The sequence below is a fragment of the Xenopus laevis genome, chromosome 1S (genome assembly GCF_017654675.1).
Source record: "Xenopus laevis strain J_2021 chromosome 1S, Xenopus_laevis_v10.1, whole genome shotgun sequence".
Classification (NCBI taxonomy): domain Eukaryota; kingdom Metazoa; phylum Chordata; class Amphibia; order Anura; family Pipidae; genus Xenopus; species Xenopus laevis.
Window position 1 is genome coordinate 127736254 of NC_054372.1, and position 15200 is coordinate 127751453.

Here is a 15200-nt window from a genome sequence, read left to right on the forward strand (position 1 = left end):
TGGATCTTAACGAATGGGAACGGGCGGTCGGATCGCGGGACCGCATCAACGAACAGATGCGGCCGCGATCCGACGGGATTTTTTGTCCCATCCGATCGAGATCTTGCCGACTTTTGGCCAGATCTCGATTGGGGAAGCCCGTGGGCGGGCCCATACACGGGCCAATAAGCTGCCGACTCGGTCTGTTGGCAGCTTCTATCGGCCCGTGTATGGCCACCTTTAGTGAGGGAGTTGTGTGGGTGGGCGAATGTGTCGGTGAAGGGTGTGGAAGGGTGGGCGAATGTGTCGGTAAGGGGGCTGGGAAGGTGGGCAAATGTGTTGGTGAGGGGGCTCGGAGGGTGGGCGAAAGTGTCGATGAGGGGGCTGGGAGAGTGGGCGAATTTGTCAGTGAGAGAGATGGGAGGATTGGGGAATGTGTTGGTGAAGGGGATGGGAGGATGGGCGAATGTGTTGGTGAGGGGTTGGGAGGAAGGGAGAATTGTTGCATAGGGGTGGGGAGGGTGGGCAAATATGTCAGAAAGGGGCTGGGAGGGTGAATGTGTTGGTAATGGGACTGGGTGGGCGAATGTGTCGGTGAGGGGGCTGGGTGGGTGAATATGTCAGTGAGGGGGTTGAGAGGGTATGTGATTGTTTCGGAGAGGGGGCTGAGTGAATGTGCCGATGAATGGGATGGGTGAATGGGTTAGTGAGTGGAGCCTAGCAGAGGTACTACAGAAAGTGGAACTCAAGTAAGTGTTAGTTGTTTTTAGGAGATGAGATTCTGACCTAAGAAGAGCTTATTCTCATAATGTAAACACAAAAAAATGTTAATACGTGATACCTGCTAGAGTGAATGGTATAGGCATTATCATACAATTTTGCTCAAATTGCCACTCATTATACGTATGATTACCTTAATCGAATCCAGTTTGAAATATATGATTCTCATCATCTAGCTCCCAAGTGATAGGGGCACCAAGTAATGGAGTACCCAAACCATTGATAGGAGCGTACTGATGTAGGAACACCCCATTCATAATTATATAATTTACAGTTTTGTCCCATGGGGGAATTAACCAAACTGTAGATTATATATAGTAAATAAAGTACCACTATTGTAAAATATAAGGATTTTATAAGTCATCAAGGAGCTCCATGACCTTTTATACAGGTTATGGAACTCCGAGTTTACTTCTAATATCCTTATGTTTTTCAACAAGGGGTACTTTATTTATTATAATAAACAAGCTTTAATGAGTCATGTGAAAAATAACATCACTAAGCTCCGTTTATAACTGATGACATCACTAAGAGCCATTTATAAGAATATAGTTTACAAGATATTCATGGCTTTTGTGTATTATATATGTATATATCAACTATATCGGTAACACAAGAATCACAATCACAATAGAATTCTAGTGGTGTAAACAAGTCCACTGAAAAATGTTCTGTGTTGTCAGCATTTACTTCATGGCCTGCTTGCTGCTAAACTTTAGAGAAAATATAAGGATAATTGAGCTTGGTCATCTCTTGTTCTGTATGTCCCATGCCTTCACACATAACAGTTTATATAACTGCACTTCTTATATTATTATATGTGATATTTCTGTGTTATTTAATACAGCTTCTGAGACTCCCAATCACCTGCCTTGGGTTTTCTATATAGAGGACACTTAATTTTGGGGGTCTTAGGCAGGCCCAGATGGACAAGCTGTGGTTTCTAGCAAATGCCAAAGAGATGTTATAGGCAGTCACCATTCATTGAGCTAATGAGGACATTAAGGTCTCTCTTATTTGAAATGCTAAGGACTGTTTTTATATCCCAGTCCGGACCTGAATCTTAGTGTCCCTTTAGAACGTACCCGTCATCAGTGAGTGTCTCCACCATTCCCCTCTTGAGCCGTGCACAATTAAATATAATTGTGGGGAGCCCCCGGAGACAAGGAAGTATAATCAGAAGATTTTTTTTTAATTAAAATTCATACTGCAGAAAACTGTATGGCAAGAACATACAGAGCACAATGACCAGCATTCTAAAACTGAGTACAAGGATAACTAGGTTCTTAAATCCTGGTCCAATGTCCTTGAACCAACTTGTAAATGCTGTACACCGAAGATTACACCGAAGACTATCAGGATAATACCACAATAACAATAAATGCAAATAATATTAATAATACACTTCAATGTAATTTATCATTCCTCATATATAGGGGTGTGTGCATATCTACATAATACTCAAATATATAGAAAATAAGGGTAAATAAGATTAAAAGATCTGTTGAGATTACATATAATTTACCTTAATGTACCTTAATAGGCAGAGTCGGACTGGACCCGCTCCCTGCACTTCTTCATGTCGCGACCTCCCTTCTTCGGGTCAGTTACAGCAAAAACACAGTGTGCACTGTTTATTGATCACACCAGTCGAACAAAAGATAACTAGGGTAAGTTTTAAAAATGGCAAAGGTGGCAGCACTAGTTTCATATCGGTGACTTCATTTCCCCCTTTAATAAAGCCCTTTATTTAATGGAATTGTATTTTTCCCTACAGACACGATTAGATCAAATTAGATAAAAAAAAATGAATACAATATCCCCAATAAATATGAATGACTATTGGAGTCTTATCCCCTTTTTATTATATTAAACCTCTTTTGTTTTTCCTCCGCAGATATTGAAGACTGGCCAATCTAGAATAGCTCATTGCTAGAATACCTGCATTACAGAAACCAGCTAATGGTAAGAATAACAAGTAAAGCAAAATATATAAAGGGCAGCATAAATATACAAAATAGCATCAGGGTGTTCTTTAGGTAGGCTTTTGATTGGAGCAGTTCCTGGTTGTTACTAAAATATGTATATATTTATGTACAATGTTGCTTTTATCTTTGGTATGGTGTTCTATTTTACCTATGGATGATAATCACAATGGCTATAAACTTGAACTTGGATTCACATTCACGCTTGGACTATACACACTGTTCACTGTTGATGAACTGCATTATAAAGCCGTTAACGAGGACTAATGGGTTAAAGGGTTCCATACTCTGACTGGCCCATGCTCCCCAGTATGCCATACTCTGCCTGCCCTATTCTCCTTGGGTGTGCCATACTCTGCCTGTGTGTGCCATCCTCTGCCTGTGGAACATAAGCCTGGTATTTGTTGTGGGGGTTTGTTGCATTTGGAAATTATTGTTAGGGTATTGCTAAGGTGTTTTTTGTGCTGGGGGTGGGTGCTGTGTTATCCACAGTGGGGGGGGGATGAGGCATATGGATTTAAGGTTAGGTCTTAAAATGACAATTATTTTCACATACAGTATGAGTGACAAGCGATATCCCTGCTATAAGCATCAACCATTTGGTTTTTTGGTGGGCTGTCACCATTAATGTAGACATGGTCTTGTGGTAACATGGGTGTGGTTTAAAAACTGGCTTCCATTATTGGCCCTCCACCATGTAGGCCAGAAAAATTCTGTCTCTCTGTACACAGAAGTTGGACTTAGAAGTATCTGGCTATCCCCAATGCTTGTTCAGGAAAGAATAGAGAAATCGAAACTATGGGGAACCAAAACATAAAAGCAGATCCAGCATCAAGGCATATAGCGATGAGAATAAAAAGGATAAGCTTCAGGGAGAATATATTTACCACTTAATATTTCCTATAAAATACACCCTAAACTTTATTACACTTCCAGCAGCGGATGGGCCTAATTTTATACTTTACTGTAAGTAGGCTCATAGCAACCTATCAGAAATGGCCATTGGTACAGTTAGAATGGGTAAAAAATGGTGCCATATACTGTTCATATCAGTGATGCATCAAATTCATAATTTCAATTATACTTTTTTACTCTGCAAAAAAAAAAAAAAATTAAACCCTGGTTGCTAGGTTCCTTGACCTTAGCAACAAGCTATTTATGTGAAAGTCGGAATGAAATATGAATATGGGACCTTGATGTATGTCCTCAACTCATTTTCCATCACCTCCCTTCCCATTGTCCCCCATGCCATGAACCCCTGCTGCCCACCCATGGTTCCAGAAAAGAATTTCGCCGGCACACAGGCAGGTGCAACGTTTCGTGGTCACGCTCCTTTGTCAAGCATGATGCTTGACAAAGGGGCGTGACCCCGAAATGTTGCACCTGCACTGCATTAAAAAATTGCAAGGGCTTGCCCTGCAGCCTAAAATCCCATGTGCCGGCGAAATTCTTTTCTATGATTCTGTGAGGTGGCCGATGCCTCTATCATTGTGCACCAGGTGATTATATCAGGAAGGGTGGTGTCGGTGTGCGGTTAATCCTAAATCTTCTTCACCCATGGTTCCAGACTTGGATAAAGGGAGCATGTTTTTAGCTACAATGTTGGTACATAAGAGCAGGGCCAATACCCGGGGGGCAGAGGGGCAATTCTCTAAGAAGCCTGTCATTACGTTACACAAATTAATCATCTTATGGTGTTGTACAGGAGTTCCCAAATGCTTCCTTCAGTAGAAAATGTGGACTGACAAAACCAACTGTGAAATCCCTAGGCATGAAGTCACCTCTCTTATATGGGGACTTGCTGTATGTCCCCCACTCATTTGCTATCACCCCCTCAATTGTCCCCCATGGTACAAGCGCCTGCTTGTAGCAGGAGCCTGTCATTACATGTTACACAAATTAAACATCTTATGGTGTGATACAGGGGTTCCCAAATGCTTCCTTCAGTGCAAAATATGGATATTTGATGGCAGCCCTGCATAACTGACAAATCCTAAGTCTGTCTCCCATCCAGTGCTAAGATTAAAGGCATCTCCCAAGCCCATTTTAGGGGAAAAATCTCCAAATTCACTAAAATCAGGGAGAGTACCATCATCTGCAAGTCATGAGGGCATCACCCAACCTTTTCCCTGCTTTTTTCACTAAAGAATGGGTTGTTTGGCAAGCAATCTCTCAGAGGGAATATACAATTTACACAGAACCAATCAACTGTCAAAACCAACTGTGAAATCCCTAGCCATGAAGACACCTGTCTTATATGGGACCTTGCTGTATGTCCTCCACTCATTTGCTGTCACCCCCTCAATTGTCCCCCATGGTACAAGCCCCTGTTGCCCACCCCTAGTTCCAGACTTGGCTATAAGGAACATGTGTTTAGCTACAATGCTGGTACATAAGCACAGGGCAGATGGAAAAACACTAAGGAGCCTGTCAGTACCGGGAACACTAATTAAGCATCGTATGGTGTGATACAGGGGTTCCCAAATGCTTCCTTCAGTGCAAAATATGGATATTTGATGGCAGCCCTGCATAACTGACAAATCCTAAGTCTGTCTCCCATCCAGTGCTAAGATTAAAGGCATCGCCCAAGCCCATTTTAGGGGAAAAATCTCCAAATTCACTAAAATCAGGGAGAGTACCATCATCTGCTAGTCATGGGGGCTTCACCGAACCCTTTCCCTGCTTTTTTTCACTATGGGACCTTGCTGTATGTCCTCCACTCATTTGCTATCACCCCCTCAATTGTCCCCCATGGTACAAGCCCCTGCTGCCCACCCCTAGTTCCAGACTTGGATATAAGGAACATGTATTTAGCTACAATGCTGGTACTTAAGAGCAGGGCAGATGGGAAAACACTAAGGAGCCTGTCATTACATGGAACACAAATTAAGCATCTTATGGTGTGGTACAGGAGTTCCCAAATGCTTCCTTCAGTAGCAAATGTGAATATTTGCTGGCAGCTCTGTATAACTGACAAATCCTAAGTCTGTGTCTCCCATCCAGTGCTAAGATTAAAGGCATCTCCCAAGCCCATTTTAGGGGAAAAATCTCCAAATTCACTAAAATCAGGGAGAGTACCATCATCTGCTAGTCATGGGGGCATCACCCAACCTTTTCCCTGCTTTTTTTCACTAAAGTATGGGTTGTTTGGCAAGCAATCTCTCAGAGGGAATATACAATTTACACAGAACCAACCAACTGACAAAACCAACTGTGAAATCCCTAGCCATGAAGTCACCTCTCTTATATGGGGACTTGCTGTATGTCCCCTACTCATTTGTTATCACCCCCTCAATTGTCCCCCATGGTACAAGCCCCTGTTGCCCACCGCTAGTTCCAGACTTGGCTATAAGGAACAAGTATTTAGCTACAATGCTGGTACATAAGCGCAGGGCACATAACTGGGGGCGAGTTCTTTAAGGAGCCTGTCATTACATGGAACACAAATTAAGCATCTTATAGTGTGGTACAGGGGTTCCTAAATGCTTCCTTCAGTAGAAAATGTGGATATTTGCTGGCAGCCCTTCATAACAGCAAATCCTGGGTCTGTGTCTCCCAACCAGTACTAAGAATCAAAGCATCTCCCATGCCCAATTTAGGGGGAAAATTCCAAATCCACTAAAATCAATGACAGGCTCATCATTTGCTAATCTGGGGGGGCATCAAACTACTATTTCCCCTCTTTTTGTCACTAAAATAAGGGTTGTTTGAAAAAAAATCTCTCAGAAGGAAAGCACACATACCTCTCACCTCAGGGCCAACCAACGGACTGAAGTAACTGTCACATTCCCAGGTAAGATGTCACCTCTGTTCCCTGCTGTTAAAGGGAAAGTGTACCCTGTTGATGAGGGAAGTTTATATGGCATTAATTTGCCCCTAGATGGCAGTACATGCACAGCTTATTATGTACACAGAACATTGCTTTGTATGTGTGGCCTATTGAGTCAGTGCAGTTACTTTGCTGCCATATCTGTATAAACTAGCCAAGGAACAGATTTGGGTTCCTTTTTGGGGCTTTGGCTGGTTTGTGTTTTCCATATAAAAAATATGATCAATGTCTGGTTTATATATTCTCACCCATAATGGATTCTGGCCCACAAGTCCTTCTTGGATTTGAATAAATACTCAAATTAAGCCTGGCCCCGAAGTTCCCCTTGGGCCTGATTTGAACCATTCAGATTGACTCTGATATTAACCAGACGGCTTTATTTGAGGTATACGTTAATACATATACAGAAAATCGGCAAGCACTCCTGGAGCCACTCGTAGGTAAAAACAGCTTTTATTCAGTCGGTTAAAACATGGAATCCTTAATTTTCTGTACATTTCCTCACTCACCCCAGCTACGGGTTCGGGGCGATGCACCCGGGCCACCCTGCACATTAGATCTGAATGTGTTTATGAAGTCTGAAAAATGTTTTGAATAAAATCATCATATTTAAAGGGAAACTCCACCGTAAAATAGGTTTATGAGTAATGAAATAAAATTTGATTTTAAGCAACTTCCCAATATGCATTCATTTCTCACTCTTAAGGTGTCTGTAGGTCTCTTGTTTTTCTCTGCACTATAGGTTGTGACTACTAAAACAACACAGCAGGATAAGAACTCCAATGGAGAAAGTGACAGACACAATGACAGTTACATATAACTATAGTCCCAGTAAGAATGAGGAGTAATGGATTTTGGGAAGTTGCTTAGAATTATATTTTCTTTTATTATCTGGGTCATGTTCCCCATTAATATTATTGCACAATACACTCATGCTCCTCTGTCCTTGTGCCGCTCTTGCCCCTTAGGGTTATGCGTGGTGGCCATGGCCAAGACCTGCGTGACCACCATACCCTTCATAGACTCCATAGAAATTGGATCTAGAAATTTGTAAAGAACTACAAAGCCAAGGGATGTGAGAACAAGGGACTAGGAGTGGGACACAGTATGGCAGCTCCCACCCAGGGCTATTAAAAAGGGGTTATAGTTAGTAGTGCTGTAGGCAGACCCCCTCATTGCCAGGAGCCAAAACACCCATTTTTATCACTAAGTACATAAGACCCCACTGTATATCAAGATCATTTTGCAATTTTGGAGGGGTCTAGTTTTCACAACTGTTTATTAAACAAAGGAGCAAAATGTAGAGTGATGTGTATACAAGCAGCTCTGTATAAATAAAGATATATATATATATATATATATATATATATATATATATATATATATATATATATACAAAAAATACAGCCGCACCAACAGGAATTTTATGAAAACAAACAGTGCTTTTTATTCAACGTTTCAGCCCCATACCTGGGCCGTCCTCAGGAAGTGCAAATCCCCATATCCAAAACCCCACATTTAAACATTTACAATTGGCGCCAAATAACGTCCAAAGATGACGTTCTGTCTAGGCGTCTGATGTGATCAGTGACGTAAGCAAGTGTGACGTGTGCTACGTTCATTTACACGATAACAGTGAAAAAACATTTTTTTTTAAAACTCAAGTGCCCGATCATGAAGTCCCATAATCGGTGTCAAGCTCCTTGTATATCTATATGTGTGGTTTTGTGCCCCGTGAACATATTAAAACTCCACCGACAGTTAGTCCGTTATTACCCTTTCCAATCACACTATTTATGACACCCTTTGCGGAAAGTACCTGTGGCTTCTATGTCCTGTATGCCATTATCGCCCCCTCTGCAGATACGGTGCAACATCAAACGAGGGACACCCGATCCTTGTGACTGGCTGCGCTTAGCCTGTGCCGGCTTTCCGTCTTTACACGGGTTACTATGGCAACCTTCCGCTCGTAACTCAGGATTCCCCTGCTGTGTTCCGACTGACCCCCGTCCTTCAGCACTCTCTTTATGCTGCACGCAGGGAGTCTTGGCTGGCTACACTGTCGTAAGACAGTGCTCCCTCCGCGTCTGCTCCTGCTTTCTGCCTGGGCAATTCTTCCCATATTTCGGGACTAACATGTATTTGTGCTTGGGAGTCAGCCCTTGTATGTCACTTCATATGCAGGATCCTTATTGTTAGCTGCCATTCAGGTGTTCGTGTCTACAAACAGCCCCGTCACTTACCCTACGGAGCCACGGGTGTCCCCACTGTTGTCCCGAACAACTGCTGGGGGCTTCGTCCGCTCTATAAGCCTGTACCTTTTCCCTTCTGAGTGTCTCCCGATGTACTGAGGGTAATAGAAAGAACAATATCATGCTCTATGTATAATCCAAGTCGGCATTTGAATAGTCTTAAGTCATTTCTTGTCCCCTATCCATTCTGAAGCCTAAAGGCTGTATTCCAAATAATGAAAAAAACAAAACAAAACTACACAAAAAATTAATAAAAAAGAAACAATAGTCCAACCTAGGGTAGAAATGACAACATATGTAACAATATCATATGTACAAATTAGCAACAGTCAGCGTATTTAACTGGAACAATTATGCAGCTGAATTGTTGCAATGTTCTTTAGTAGAATGGAGCCATGGGAAGTGTCTCGTTAAGACCTCTAGGTGAGACAGTATCCAAATTGAAGATCCACATTGATTCCCTTTGTAGCAGTTTCAAGTTTCTATCGCCACCTCTCCGTGGTGCTGGCACATGGTCAATGATCATATGTCGGAATTGGGGGAGAGTATGTTTCAATTGTAGCCAGTGTTTGGGTACAGGTTGATCAGCCTTCCCTGAGGAGAGTGCCAACCTAATGGCACTTCTATGATTGTTCATCCTCTCTCTGTAGGTGGTTGATGCCTTCCCTACATAGTAAAGACCGCATGGACACCATGCCATGTACACCACGTGATCACTGGTGCACGTTAGTCTGTATTTAATATTGTACCTGTGTCCCGTCCTGGGGTGCGTGAAGTAGGTCCCTTGGAGCATGCCACTGCATGTTAAACAGCCGGAGCATTTAAAGCATCCCATCTTCAGTGGTCCCCCTAACCATGTTTTTTGTTTCACTGAGGAATCATCCTTCAAATCTTTCACCACCAGCATATCGCTCAAATTGTGTCCTCTCTTGTAAGCCAATAGTGGTCTCTTTTTATCTGGAAATGGCAAGTGTGCATCGGAGTTGATTATCTCCCATCTATCCGTAATAACTTTTTTCATCTGTATACTGATATCTGACCAACACGTGGTAAATATCAAATCTGGTTGTGCCCTTGTTCTTTTGTTGGATTCTTGTAAGAGGTCCTCCTGGTTATGGGTTTTGGCTCTATGCAGTTGTTCGTCAATCAGTCTCCTCGGGTAGCCCCTTTCTTCGAATAGTTCCGCATGTTCTTCAAGTTGTAGTTCAGCAGTATTCCTACTTGTATTATTCCTGATTACTCTGAGAAATTGTGAGTATAAAACCCCTCGGGACGTGTGTGGGGGATGGTGGGACTGTGCATGGATTAAGCTGTTCATATCAGTCGGTTTTTTGTATAGCGTAGTCACCACACTCCCACCCTGTTTACAGATGGTTATATCCAGAAAGTTGACAAAGGTGGTGCAGTAGTCTTACTGGATAAAGCCTATTATGAAAAAGAAATAGTGGGACAACTCTCTGATACTAAGACATACCAACAACTTAAAAGTGACCCCACAGAGAAGTTTAAAATTAAACTAGATTTGGAAATCGATATGGGATTGCAAGCAGGATGGATCACCGAAGATATGGGACAGAATCTTAGAACTAAATTCCCCAGGGTACCTTTTATGTATACACTGCCGAAGATACATAAATCTCTGTCGGCACCACCAGGTAGACCCATTATTTCGGCCATTGGGTCCCTGTTCCAACTCAACTCCGATGCACACTTGCCATTTCTAGATAAAAAGAGACCACTATTGGCTTACAAGAGAGGACACAATTTGAGCGATATGCTGGTGGTGAAAGATTTGAAGGATGATTCCTCAGTGAAACAAAAAACATGGTTAGGGGGACCACTGAAGATGGGATGCTTTAAATGCTCCGGCTGTTTAACATGCAGTGGCATGCTCCAAGGGACCTACTTCACACACCCCAGGACGGGACACAGGTACAATATTAAATACAGACTAACGTGCACCAGTGATCACGTGGTGTACATGGCATGGTGTCCATGCGGTCTTTACTATGTAGGGAAGGCATCAACCACCTACAGAGAGAGGATGAACAATCATAGAAGTGCCATTAGGTTGGCACTCTCCTCAGGGAAGGCTGATCAACCTGTACCGAAACACTGGCTACAATTGAAACATACTCTCCCCCAGTTCCGACATATGATCATTGACCATGTGCCAGCACCACGGAGAGGTGGCGATAGAAACTTGAAACTGCTACAAAGGGAATCAATGTGGATCTTCAATTTGGATACTGTCTCACCTAGAGGTCTTAACGAGACACTTCCCATGGCTCCATTCTACTAAAGAACATTGCAACAATTCAGCTGCATAATTGTTCAAGTTAAATACGCTGACTGTTGCTAATTTGTACATATGATATTGTTACATATGTTGTCATTTCTACCCTAGGTTGGACTATTGTTTCTTTTTTATTAATTTTTTGTGTAGTTTTGTTTTGTTTTGTTTTTTTTTCATTATTTGGAATATAGCCTTTAGGCTTCAGAATGGATAGGGGACAAGAAATGACTTAAGACTATTCAAATGCCAACTTGGATTATACATAGAGCATGATATTGTTCTTTCTATTACCCTCAGTACATCGGGAGACACTCAGAAGGGGAAAGGTACAGGCTTATAGAGCGGACGAAGCCCCCAGCAGTTGTTCGGGACAACAGTGGGGACACCCGTGGCTCCGTAGGGTAAGTGACGTGGCTGTTTGTAGACACGAACACCTGAATGGCAGCTAACAATAAGGATCCTGCATATGAAGTGACATACAAGGGCTGACTCCCAAGCACAAATACATGTTAGTCCCGAAATATGGGAAGAATTGCCCAGGCAGAAAGCAGGAGCAGACGCGGAGGGAGCACTGTCTTACGACAGTGTAGCCAGCCAAGACTCCCTGCGTGCAGCATAAAGAGAGTGCTGAAGGACGGGGGTCAGTCGGAACACAGCAGGGGAATCCTGAGTTACGAGCGGAAGGTTGCCATAGTAACCCGTGAAAAGACGGAAAGCCGGCACAGGCTAAGCGCAGCCAGTCACAAGGATCGGGTGTCCCTCGTTTGATGTTGCACCGTATCTGCAGAGGGGGCGATAATGGCATACAGGACATAGAAGCCACAGGTACTTTCCGCAAAGGGTGTCATAAATAGTGTGATTGGAAAGGGTAATAACGGACTAACTGTCGGTGGAGTTTTAATATGTTCACGGGGCACAAAACCACACATATAGATATACAAGGAGCTTGACACCGATTATGGGACTTCATGATCGGGCACTTGAGTTTTAAAAAAAAAATGTTTTTTCACTGTTATCGTGTAAATGAACGTAGCACACGTCACACTTTCTTACGTCACTGATCACATCAGACGCCTAGACAGAACGTCATCTTTGGACGTTATTTGGCGCCAATTGTAAATGTTTAAATGTGGGGTTTTGGATATGGGGATTTGCACTTCCTGAGGACGGCCCAGGTATGGGGCTGAAACGTTGAATAAAAAGCACTGTTTGTTTTCATAAAAGTCCTGTTGGTGCGGCTGTATTTTTTGAATATGATTACCATGGACATTTGACCAGCACAAAGGGCGTTTTCTCATTATCGTTGTGCACCAGATTTGTTCTTTATATATATATATATATATATATATATATATTATATATATATATATATATATATATATATATATATATATATATATATATATATATACATCCTATGACACCATGCAGGATAGAGTGACTTCCCCTTGAAGCCATATTGCCGCTCTGTACCCTGATATCTCCCAATGCAGATCCCAGTCATGAGCTTCCTTTCCGTATCTTTCCAGTTACTCAGTGTCCCTTAAGGCTGGGTATTAAGGGGAACCCCAGGGCAGACACGTGAACAGTAACTATTCTATTGTAAACAGTGTTTGTTATTTCTTTCTGTAGTCTAGCTGGAGTCAGAATCAGGAGTGCATAGAAACAACATGATAACCAGCCTTAAGCCTATTGGGCCCATGGGGTCCCCAATCATGGGGGCCAGACTATGCAATGAAATACTTAGGGATTAATGGGGTGGTTCACCTTTAAGGTGACTTTTTAGTATGTTACAGAATGGCCAATTCTAAGCGACTTATTCTGTCTTCTTTTTTCTGACTGTTTCACTGACCCCATCTAAAAAAAACAAATGCTCTGTAAAGCTACATATTTATTGTTATTGCTACTTTTCATTACTCATCTATCTATTCAGAGCCTCTCCTATTCATACTCCAGTCTTATAATCAAATCAGCTCATGGTTGTTAGGGTAATTAAAAACTTAGCAATCAGATTGCTGAAATTACAAAGTGGAGATCTGCTGAATAAAAAGCTAAATAACTCAAAAACCACAAATAATAAAAAACTTAAAGCAGTTGCAAATTGTCTCAGGATATCACTCTCTATATCATACTAAAAGTTAATTGAATGGTGAACAGCCCCTTAAATAGAATAAGGGAGAACATTACATGGGCATGCACCCAGCCTGGGTTCGGGCACTCACACTGCACAAATCCTAGGCACAGGGCAAACAGAGTGCAATGATCTTCTCATTGTAAGCTCAGCTCAGTAAGTTCCCCCGCACACCCTGGCTCTAGAGAGGACATTAAACAACACATCACTATGTGCAGCTTGCAGGAAAGCCAGGGACGGGTCCCATGAGGCCCAAGCTCAATGCCCGGGTGGGAGAGAGGGGAGACCTCCAGGTTTAGGGGTGGGAGATAATAAGTAATTCTGATTTCTTGCTATCATTTACTATTATCATGCTGGCATTTATAGAATTGTGTGTTCCTCCTTAAAAACATGTGAATATATGTTGCAGGAGAACATCTATTTCTGGGAACTGGAAAGCAAACACTGGCTCTGCAATACTGGAACAGATCACCATGACAGACAGGTGAGTAAAATGGGGCTCATCCAACTCAGCAGAAACAGCCACCTAAGTTTGCTCATAGCCTGTACAGAGAGATCCCATAAAAGTATGGCAGCAAAGGTACTGTATCCCCTGTACTAAGCACAATTCAGCAGGAACAGCCCACTAATTCAGTGGGATGTGGGCAGCCCTTTATAAAACTGATCAAGCTCCAATCCTTTCTGTACAATTTAAGGAGAAAAGCCCAGAAGCAGGAAGCCCTTGTATTATCAGTAAATTCTGAGTAGCAAGCTGTTGTTGCACTACAATTCCCAGTGCTTTACATCTCTGGAGTTGAGTAATAGTTCCAGCACAGAGACCAATCCCAGGGTCCAGAATCACTTTCCTTTCTAGGAATACTGTGATTGTCTCTGTTCCAGTCTCCATCTCCAGACTCCTCCGCTACATAGCTCTGTAAGTATGTTCAGCGGGGGACAATGCCTTGTCCTTGGAATGGGGTCACGCTCTAGCAATGATTCCCTCTTGCACCCTCTCTGTGAAGTGACTACGGAGAACAAATAGCAAAATAACCTTCATCCCACGTACAGAAGTCATGAGCACAAACAGTTCCTGCGTAATGAACTGCCCTGGGAAATATGGGAGGCAAGAGCTGCAGAGGGGAGCAAATCAGGACTAGGGGTAGGCAGAAGAATCTTGAACAAGCACCTGCCCAGCACCCCCAAATTGTTGCGCCCCAGACAGGTGCCACTTCTGCCTACACCTAGCCCTGATTGCAGGTTATCTCTTAAGCCTATGGGGAAAATCTAAAGTTGAATAATATATTTTTCTCATTGAATTGAATGGACCCTTTTTGATGTATTAATAAGGCAGAGCTTTTAACCCTTAAGTTACTTTGCTGCTCATTTAGTTTATGTACAATTACCATTCTCAGTTTTTTTTTCTGGAAATTATGTTTACCATAAGGAAAATCTTTTAAATGGTTTACTAAATTGTCAAAATCTGCACCTTTTCATAAACAGAAATAGTATTTAGAAAAATATATCTCTATTTAAATCTGCATAGTTAATGGTCTGAATTTTAGCCACTCAGCCCCTTAGTGTGCAAATATCACAGGGAATATATTAATAATGATATTTATATAATTCACCAAATACAGTCATGTGAAAAAGTTTGGGAACCCCTCTCAGCCTTTCAACAAAAAACATAACAGTGGCATGTCTTTCATTTCCCAGGAACATCACTGCACTGGGGTGTTTTCTGAACAAAGATTTGTAGTGGAGTAGTATTCAGTTGTATGAAAATAAATCAAATGTGAAAAACTGGCTGTGCAAAACTGTGGGTACCCTTGTAATTTTGCTGATTTGAATGCATGTAACTTCTGAATACTGATTACTGGCAATGCCAAATCGGTTTAATTATTTAATTGTTAAGCATTGAACTTACATAGGCAGGTGTGCCCAATCATGACACAACAGATTTAAGGTGACC

The 15200-nt window shown here is 42.2% G+C and overlaps 1 protein-coding gene across 3 annotated transcripts in view; it reads left to right on the top strand.

Moving 5' to 3' along the window:
• The first annotated feature begins 2208 nt into the window (after positions 1-2208).
• Positions 2209-15200, top strand: part of LOC121399447 (nucleoredoxin-like protein 2) — a 29154-nt gene continuing 16162 nt past the window's right edge. Inside the window, exons 1-3 of one of the 3 annotated variants that reach the window (XR_005965040.1) lie at positions 2209-2429; positions 2657-2724; positions 13662-13736. The gene's annotated coding sequence lies outside the window, so the exon portion shown is untranslated. Of the gene's footprint in view, positions 2430-2656; positions 2725-11580; positions 11947-13661; positions 13737-15200 lie in introns of those variants that run through there. The other 2 variants (XR_005965041.1, XR_005965039.1) reach the window with 2 other exon arrangements.